The sequence below is a fragment of the Uranotaenia lowii genome, chromosome 3 (genome assembly GCF_029784155.1).
Source record: "Uranotaenia lowii strain MFRU-FL chromosome 3, ASM2978415v1, whole genome shotgun sequence".
Taxonomy (NCBI): domain Eukaryota; kingdom Metazoa; phylum Arthropoda; class Insecta; order Diptera; family Culicidae; genus Uranotaenia; species Uranotaenia lowii.
In genome coordinates this window covers 13029864-13040483 of record NC_073693.1, presented here as the reverse complement: position 1 = coordinate 13040483, position 10620 = coordinate 13029864, and the positions used below count along the sequence as shown (strand labels likewise).

The window sequence follows — 10620 nt, the reverse complement described above, 5'->3', positions numbered from 1 at the left end:
TCACTCATACATTAAAATATCGTAATAAAAATACCATGGACTGATTTCTTTTAATCTCTAGAGTATTTTTTGTGAATACATCACTAAAAAATATCCACTCGTTTTCGAGATAGTTGGATTATGATTAGTGTTGTTTTAAAACAACACTTTGCATAAAAGGGTTAAAGGTGAACCAATTTACTATCGATCATCTGAACATTATTTTTGCGCATCATCAACAGTATTGTTGATATTAGTGACTTTATGGTAGATAAAAAAGTAAAAAACGCATTTTTCTAGATAAAATTTTGTTTTAGCTCATAGTTCGTTGCTGATTTAAGATTATATTTTTGGTAGTTTTACAAAAATGAAACAAAATTTCTCATTGATTTAGATCAATTAGATTCAGAGCGGAAGATAATTTTTTATAGTTTAATGTTTCGAATCAAAGGAAACACTCGCTAACTTTTGTGCTAAATTTTGAGCAACTTTAGGTATAAGTTTCTATCAATGTTTCGATTGGCTGGAAAGTTCGCCTCGACTATTAGGAAATTTTTTTATTTTTTTTTGTTTTGTTTTTTCTATTAGAGATTCACTTTTGTTGGAACTATGGAAATAACTTTTTAGATCTCTAACTACTTACGCAATGTTTGCCAAGAAAATGATTTTTTAATTAGTCGCAAAGAGGGCTAAAATACCTTTTTTTTGTCTGATAGGATTTGAAAAATCAATAATTTTCAAAAATTGCAGCTCTGACTAAAGAAATTATTTTGATGATAAGTAACTTGCAGTTTCAATGTTTATCGAAAATAAATTTTGCATGAGGCCTTATACTCAAGCCTTTTAATAAACTGAAAGCTTTCAATAGGAACTAATAGGAGTTAGGAAAATAATTATAATTTTTAAGGTTCACCGTAACACTAGTCAAAAGTGTCTCCCAATCAATTACTTCAACCTCTCTCCCAACCAAAATTGTTTTGCTAGGATGCAGAGGTAACCTCGGTCCTAAAGCACAAAATAGATCTTTCATCCTTTTCTCTTTCTTCCAATCTATCTATTGACTACTAGGACGTGGCCGGCGCCGTTATTGACGTTAAAAAAGAGAGCATCAGTTTTGTGCAGTGTGAATGAGCTGCTAATCCCAAGCACCATTCATTTGACCTCTAATCAAAATTGATGGCCTCGGTCAATCACGGAGTAGCAACCATTGGCAATGTGGAACTTGTTCTACTGAGCCACGCCAGCGATCGTGGACCTCGAAGTGATTGTTATCATAATATGTTTTTCGAACAAGCAATGCATACATTTTATACAACCATGCACTTCGGGTTTTACGGTTAAAGGTGGATGTGAGTAGTTAATCAAGCTAAGCTAAGCTAAGCTATAAAATTTTGTTTTAGTGAAAGTTTTAGACTCGATGGGAACATTTAAAAAATCTGATTTTCTATTGGCCCTCAATGCAAATTCAAGACAAAGATTTCAAGTGATCATTTATCAAAATCGGTTAAAAATTGAAGAAGTTACGATTACTTTACCATAACAGTAATTTTTGCATTTTTTAATAATTTAACGAATCGCAGTATACTAATCATGGTATGGGAAGAATTAAACATGGTAAATATCATTCGCTCCAAGTCTAAATTATTTTTTTAGCTAACCAGAAGGTCACATGCCAAATTTCATAAAGATCTAACCATGGGGAGGGGTCGCTTGAGTCTCAAACGTGAAATACTGGTTTTTCATGAATAGCTTTTTTCTCCACTAGCCGATTGTTTTTTCTGACAATTTCTCAACTGTCTTCACTTATTTATTTGACGTCAATCATTTGCGTAGACCGTTTTACATGTTTGCCTTAAATCTATATAAGTATAATGTTATGATAGAAGCACTCTCTTCAGTTCATTTTTGTTCATTGTTATATCAATTATGGTGCAGTATTTGTTATAGCAGATCATGATCTTATTTATAGGTCCATTTTGGGCATAGTTTGTTCTTTGTTTATTTATGTAGAAAAGATTCCTGTTTCTTAAATACCGAGTGGGAGAATAAAAGTTAAGTTTTTCTAAAATGTTTGCATCATTTACTCTTTGCCCAATAACATCATTTATAAAAGCTAACATTGCAAACTCACGTCGTTTATCAAGACTATCTATTTTAATTAACATACATCGAGATTCATACGAAGGTAGCTGATACGAGCTCCAACCTAACCTGCGTAAAGCATATAATAAAAACTGTTTTTGTACTGACTCAATGCGGTCTTTATGTGTACCTTGATATGGAGCCCAGACAACACTGCAGTACTCAAGAAGGGGCCTAACATATGTTACATACAGTGTTTTGATGGTATAGGGATCATTGAATTGAAAACTAAACCTTTTTATAAACCCGAGCATATTACTTGCCTTGTAAATTATGTTATTGTAGTGTTCTACAAAGGTCAGTTCAGAATCTAGTATGACTCCTAAGTCTCTGACTTGATTGCATCTTTCTACAGATTTTTGACCAATGGTGATGGTGTCCTGTCTTACATTTCGCTTTTTGGTAAATGAGATTGAGATGCATTTTTTTACGTTTATCTCTAGCAAGCTTTTTGTACACCATACATAAAAATTATCAACTTCTCTTTGGAAGGATTCAATATCAGATGGTTTACGTATTTCCATGAAAAGTTTCATGTCGTCTGCATATATTAAAACATTTAAATGATTTAAAATGTGTTCAACATCATTGACAAATAAAATAAATAGTAAAGGACCCAGATGGGATCCCTGTGGCACTCCTGATGTAACATGCACAACAGACGACAAATTTCCTTCAAATCTTACTTGTTGCGTTCTTCCGTGCAGGTATGACTGAACCCACTTTAATAATTTATGATTGAAACCTATTTTAGATAATTTGAAAAGCAATAAAGGAATATCAACTCTATCAAATGCTTTGCTAAAATCAGTATATAATGTTTCAATATAATTCCCTTCATCTATGGCATTTATCGAGAAATTTACAAAATTTAGTAAATTGGTGGAAGTAGAACGTCCTCTAATAAAACCATGTTGTTTAGTAGTGATTGCATTTTTAACTTGAGAAAAAATGTGTTGATTAATTATTGATTCAAATAACTTAGGGATGCAAGATAATATAGCAATTCCACGATAATTTTTAACATCTGACTTTTTGCCGGTTTTGAAAATCGGAACCAAATACGATTCTTTCCAAATGGGGGGTAGTATGCCGCTTTTTAAAGATGAATTGAACAACCAGAACAAGGGTTTCACTAACTCATTTGATAATGATTTCAAAAATACTGGCGGCAATCCATCAGGACCTGCCCCTTTAGAGGCGTCTAAGGTGTTTAAAGCATTCAAAATTTCGTTGGGTGATACATTATCAACAGTGATATTTAATGAAGATTCAGGAAGATACGAGAAATAATCATAATCTCGATCCTCTTCGTTACGGGTTGTGTAAACATCTTGAAAAAAATTAGCAAATAAGTTACTGATTTCCGCAGGATTTTTACCGATTTTGTCGTTGAACTGCATTTTTGTCGGAAAATTGCTAGACTTCTGTATATCTTTAACTAGGCTGAAAAATGATTTTGGGTCTGATTTGATATTACTTTCTATTCCTCTATTATACTCCTCGTGTGCGATTTTCATTTCCATATTTAGTTGATCACAGATAGTCAAATATATTGTGAGGTTCATATCATTTGCATCTTTTTTATAGTTTTTATGGGCTTTCTGCTTTCTATTTTTAAGATTAAGTATCTTCTTACTATACCACTTCGGATTTCTATTCGGCTTTTTTCTACGTTTTTTGGGTACTGCAGACTCTAATATATCGAATATGTTTTGGTAGAAAAAAGTTACAGCCTGATGTGTTGATAAACTACGAATACTACTTTGCCAATCAATCGAGTTTAATTTGTTTTTAATTAGTTCGTAGTTTGCATGTTTGAAGTCAAAATAAGGTTCAGATAAATTGTCATCCGACATTGTGGCGTTGTCATGAATGAAAAAGGAATATTCAATAGCAGAGTGAAATACTTCATTTTTCCAAAGTGGATTTGGTGCCTCAATCACACAGAAATCATCCGTCATATTAGTAAACAATAAATCAAGGTAGCAGTTATTCTGATTTCGTACGTGATTTATTTGATTAAGTCCAATCTCAGAACTCTTTTCAAATAATGTTAGAAGTGTTGAGTTTTCCCCAATTATTGGAATCAAAAGAGATTCGTTGTGGTCATCTACAATAAAATCAGCAGCACTTTGATTAAAGTCGCCATATATGTGAACATTGGCGTCAGACTCGAATTTTGAAATTATATTATCAGCAATACTAAAAAACATTTTATAGGACTCAGTTTTGGCACCTTCAGGGGGAAAATACACAGATCCAAAAATGTGAACTTGATTTCCTATCACGGATTTAACCCAAACATGGTCAAATTCCTTGTGTTTATTAGATGGGATTTCTTCAGATTCATAATCAGAAGAAATTGCAATTAAAACGCCACCCCCGGATTTCTTGTCGGATAACAATTTATCACGATCGTCTCTATAGACATTAAATTTATCAGCGAAGACTTCGGAGCTTTTAACGCAAGAATCCCAACTCGTCTCAGTTGCTAATATTAAGGGGTAGCTACAAGCAGCTACACGCCTGTAAATTTCATTTAATTTTAAGGCACTTTTCATTCTATTAAAATTTTGACAATAAATTGTTATTTCTTTACTGTCGCATAGAGAGGAATTGATTTTCTTGCAAGCAGAGTTTTTCATATCATACCTAACTACATCGTTGTTGTCCTCCAAGGGGCCCGTCAGATCCTGGCAAAACACGAATGCCTACATGCACACGCTTGACATGGAGAAGGCCTCTGGGGCGAGCGCGCCAAATCTGGATTTCCTATCGTCGAGACCGTGCTTACTCGTGCAAGCTGATGATCTGCCGGATATGGATTCAGTACTTCACCACGTTGGAACCTTATACCACGCTGATTTTCTACTGGAGGTTTTGAAAATGTTGCTTTTGCAGCTGCTAGTAGCTTTTTATCCGGAAGCAGAGAGTTGATAACTGGTTGATGATTGATGTGGGGGATCCTGGTACTATTGTAATCGCTGTAACTACATGAAGGGGTATCCTGGTCTATGTTGCTGTTTCTATTGTTGTTGGCATTGTTGTAGTTGTAATAGTTGAAGGTGTGCTCCTCATTTCGGGCGTTGTTACTATTTAAATTACGTAAATTGTTGCTGTTGTTGTTCTTGGATTTGTTGCTGAGATTCCCAATTTTTTTTTTATTGGCTTTCCTTTTCTTCAATGCTTTATCTCTAGCCTTTTGCTGCTGAACATAGCGTAATTTACGCGCGTCATAGTCAGTCCAGTCTGAACGCCACACTTTTTTAGAACCCAGGAGGCGCCAACCGCAGTTGTCAGAACTGTTAGCAATTGTCAGTTCCATTAATACATTAGTTTCAATTACATTTAAAGCGTCCTCTGTAGTGTGGGACATGGTAGGGCGGTGATCGGTGCAATGAGCTGCCATATCCACAGTAACGGAGCTTATATTTTGCACATCATCACAAATGCGTTTGAGTTCTTTCTGTAGGTCCGTAGTGAGATCAGACACATAATTTTCGATACGGTCCCTACTTGCTTCCATTGAAATATTAAAAAGGGAAGTGAGGTGGTTTTTTACATCTGCGAGCTCACAACTGTTTGTGCCTTTAGTATTTTCCATACACTGCGATAATGTTGACACAGCATTGTTGACTTTTGTTGCCGTATTGTTGTTTATCGCCGACACCGCTTCTTTCAGTTGGAGCTCCATATTTTCAAACAGCTCACCCATTGCATTGAACTTTTTTAATTCGGCAGAGATGCGCAGGCTGGAGTCCGTTTGTGAGTTGAGTGAGCTAATTAATTGCTCTTGTTGACTTAATACCTTGCTCGTATCAATTCCAGCTTTCAAATGATGCTGGCAGTCTTCACAGAGCGGGATCATGTAATGTTGAATAACGTTCTCCTGATGTCGTTGAACTCCAATACAAGCCGCGTGATAGCGCTTTTTACAAAATTCACACTTCAATAGGAAGCGATCATCACTGACACTGCAGCTTTTGATACAGCAATTCATAATAAAAAAATAAAATGACCGAGTGCGGCGCGACACAAAACAAAAAAAAAATATATATATATATATACTAGCAAAAATTATTGCAGACCGTCGTTAAAATGCGTCCGTACTCACGAACGGCTAGAATGGAAGTGAGGTCGTATATAAAGGTGCTGCTTCATTATCATTCAGTTCTGGAAAGCCAAAACTAAGGCTGGGCTTCGAACGTTCAAGGTACAAAAGGCCCCTGATCGCAACGAGAAGCAGAACAAGTCCGCCAAACGAGGAATTTCTTCGCAAATTTGGACAACTTCTGAGGGCGGACATGCTCCGAAACGCTGATCTTATCCTTGACCGTGAGAAAAAAGGTTACAAGGGATCTTTTTGAAGTCGGCCTTCCAATATCTTTCATCTTCCATGATGCAGCATTCAACTTTCGTCAGCATGTTGAAGTACAATTTCCTGGCAAGGGTTTTTGCGGACTTGTTCTGCTTCTCGTCGCGATCAGGGGCCTGTTGTACCTTGAATTTTCGAAGACCTTAGTTTTGGCTTTCCGAAACTGAATGATTATGAAGCAGCACCTTCTTAAACGACCTAAGGTAGTGAAGACAGTCGAGGAACTGAAGAAAGGTTTACATGCAAAAAAAGGTTGATTCACAGGCTGTGCAGAATTTTATGGCCGGGATTAAGACCAAAGTGCGGGCATTTGCGTATGGACTGTAAATAAAATACGAGAAAATTTTAAGAAAGAAGTTTAATAGTTATTTTCCAATCCCTGAAAATTTGGTGGCAATCGGATGAAAACTCTAATTTTGCAAATCAATTTTGTGTGTTGCAATTTCATCGTGTACCTACACCCTTTACTATAGGAACTACAAAAAAGATATATCATTTCAATTTTGTAATTTTTGGTTTTATTTTAGTTTTGGTGTTCTTGTCATTCTTGACCATTTTGAGTTTTTCCCTTTTTAATCATTCGTTGGCATTTTGGTGAAGTTCGACCAAAATGACGAAAAAGGCAAAACAAACAAAAATTTTAAAAATGAATAAATTGACAGAAATGACAAAAATAAGAACTCCCAGCTTTCTCGGTAAATTTTACATTTTTTTTTCATTCATTTAGCAAAAAGGTAAATTTTACTTTTTCACCTACAAAAATAATATCGTGTTCCCATTCTCTGATTTAAAAGGTAAATGCTAGCTGGTTTGGTTGATTTCTTCAATAAAAATATAGCAAAACCAAATTCATTCGAAAATGTATATTTCTTTAAGAAAAATAGGAACTTTTATTTTATTTTTATTGCTGGAATGTATCACCGTGTTCGAAAACAAATATTTTTGCTCCAAGTCCAAGAAAAAAAGTGTATTTGTATTGCATTGCATCACGAAAAAAAACGCTGTAGAATTTCGCCCAGTAGACCAATCCTTTTGAAAATTTTAGACAATAAAATAAAAACTATGAAACAACTTTTGGCATTTTCTTTTTATTCATACTTCGAGCCCAAGCCCGTTTGCTCGCACCTTCTTCTTTACCCCGTCCATTTCTGTACAACGTCAGGTTGTAGTTTTTTTTTTAACAGAAATCCATTTTCTCTTGAAGTTTGTCCCCGATTTGCCAAATTATGGGTTCTTCCGGAGGGCCAGCTTCATAAACGCCCAATATTTCTCTATTGGGCGAAGCTCCGGCGTGTTGATTTCCTTTGGCACGAAGATGACCCCGTTGGCTTCGTACCATTCCAACACGTCCTTTGAATAGTGGCAAGAAGCGAGATTCGGTGGTAGTAAAGGGTGATACGGTCAAAATTTGGTCAAGGGAAAACGCGTGTAAATCGGTGAAATCGTTTATTTAAAAAATCAAATTAAATATCTTTTTCAAGTTAAATTAGTATAAAATTCAGGAAAAATATTCAGTTAGGCTTCCGTTTTTTTCCAAATCCGAATTGCCGGGCCTCACGCTTAACCCCTGCCATCAGATTTTGTAAAGCCACCTTGTTCACCTTCTTCGCCGCAGAAGCCAGTTTGCCTTGAACTGCGTCTCGTCCTTAGCAGTTTTTGTGGCCTTCTTTAGGTTCCGCTTGACAATAGCCCAGTATTTCTCAATTGGGCGGAGCTCTGGCGTGTTGGGAGGGTTCTTGTCCTTGGGAACCACCTGCACGTTGTTGGCGGCGTACCACTCCATGGCCTTTTTACCGTAATGGCAAGATGCCAAATGGCTTGCCAAACCAGATATTTCTTCGCGAACTTTGACAGTTTCATGTGCTTGAAAATATCTGCTACCTTTCCCCTTCCTTTTGCCGTATAAAACTCCTGTCCCGGAAGCTGCTTGTAGTCGGCTTTGGCGTAGGTTTCGTCGTCCATTACCACGCAGTCAAACTTCGTCAGCATCGTCGTGTACAGCCTCCGGGATCGCGCTTTGGCCGTCGTATTTGGTTATCATCGCGATTTGGAGTCACTATCTTCTTGTAAGTCGATAGTCCGGCTTGTTTTTTTGGCTCGATGCCCGGTTGTAGACGATACACCCAGCTTATTTGCGCCATCTCAGAGAGAGAGGAAACTATCGGCAACTCTCTTTGTCGTCTCAGCGGCTTCCGGTTTTCGATTTCCCCCTGATCCAGACTTCCTGGCTGTCGACAAACGTTCCCCAAACGCTTTAATTACATTTGTAACGGTTGATTTGGCAACTTTTAGCGATTTTGCCAGCTTTACGTGCGAGTAGCTCGGATTTTCGCGATGCGCGAACAAAATTTTGATACGCTGCTCTTCTTCCTTGGACTGACAACTGAAGAGTGAATTCCAAAATCAAAATAGGAGCAACATTCTACACACACACACACACACACCTTCAAAATGAGGGGTGTTCAAGTTTTTTAAATGCAAAATTGAAAGAAATACGTCAAGTTGATATTGACCAAATTTTGACCGTATCACCCATTACTAAAGAAGTTATGAAACCAGGACAAAAGTGGCCCAAGATACCCCACTCTGAATTCATGCATTTTGCTTTTCAAGGGACAATTAGTTTTATTTGAGGTCGAATGAAAAAAATCAAACTTATGAAACGTCCAGCATCATTCAAAAAAGGCTGAAAACTGTAATTTAAATTACTCGTTTCAATGTCGCTTTCTGTTGCAACAGGGCCATTCTAAATTGCGCAATTTAGTGGTAGGTTTTACATATGCTGATGAACATCCAGTTATCAAGTCCAGAATATTAAATTAACGGTTGTTCGGATGAGGTTTCAACTTACGGTAAAGCACTTTCTTCGTTCAATTACGCTTTTTCATTGTTTCGTGTTCAAACACTAAAAGAGTATATTTCCTAATTGGCTGAAACTTGAAAAAATAGATGAAAATGTTTAAAAATGCAATTTAAAATTTTTTGACGAAAGCTGAATACCAGTCACTGTAGGGGCATAATGAGAACCCCCGTTTGGGCAGTATAAGCACCATTAAACGGGGCACGATGAGCGTTTTCTGCCGTGGAATCTAGCAGCGAATTCAACTCGATGAAGTCAACTCAATAATAGAGTTGACTAGTTTCATCTGACGATTTGGCCTATTGGTAAGATGTCGGAGTGATAATCAGAAGACTCGAGTTCGATTCCTGATCGTGCCATTTTTTTTTCATTTCCCCTTCATGATCGATGCATTTATAGCGCATATAGCGGAAAATCAAAAAAATTAATGATGCTGAAAATTGAGGACCAATGTGTACATCATGTTGTATTGCGTATCTAATAGATCAAGATGATTTAACGGTGCTCAAAAACTATAATATTTTCGTCACATGAGAACCTAGTTAATTTTTTTTCCAAATATATCTGTAAAGATGATAAGAAGATTTCTTTTTTGCTAAAAAATTAATACTGTAGGAACAACGAAACTCATGGAAATTTATTTGAGAAAATTCGTACTTTCTTGAAAAAGAGGAGTGCTTACTATGCCCCGGGTGCTCGTTATGCCCTTATATCTCATCGTTATCTCAAATAAATTTCCATGAGTTTTGTTGTTTCTATAGTATAAATTTTTCAGCAAAAAAGAAATCTCCTTATCATCTTCACAGAAAAAGCCCTTTTTACAACCAAGAAGTGTAAAGTATTGGCTGCCAGCCGATCGTGTATATTATCATATTTGTCATTTCTGTCTTCTTGTTATTTTTTATCATTTATATCTTATGATTATTTTTAGTCTTTGACTCATTTTTGTCATTCGTTATTTTCGTCATTTTTGTCAGTTTTGCAATTTTTGGTTTAATTTTATTTTGTTCATTTTTGTGTTCTTGTCATTACCATTTGGAGTTTTTGGGTTGTATTATTTTTCCCATTTTAATCATTCGTTGGCAATTTTGGTGAAGTTCGACCAAAATGATGGAAAAGGCAAAACAAACAAAAATATGTAAAATGGATAAATTGACGGAAATGACAAAAATAAGAACAAAATACACAAATTATAAAATTGATAAAACTAACAAAATATCAAAGTGAAATTAAATGTCAGAAATGACCAAAAAACAAAATG

The 10620-nt window shown here is 36.0% G+C and overlaps 1 protein-coding gene across 3 annotated transcripts in view; it reads left to right on the top strand.

Annotated features, from left to right (window-relative positions):
- LOC129758639 (DNA polymerase theta) overlaps positions 1–10620 on the top strand; it is a 98049-nt gene that overhangs the window by 35511 nt on the left and 51918 nt on the right. The window lies entirely within an intron of this gene.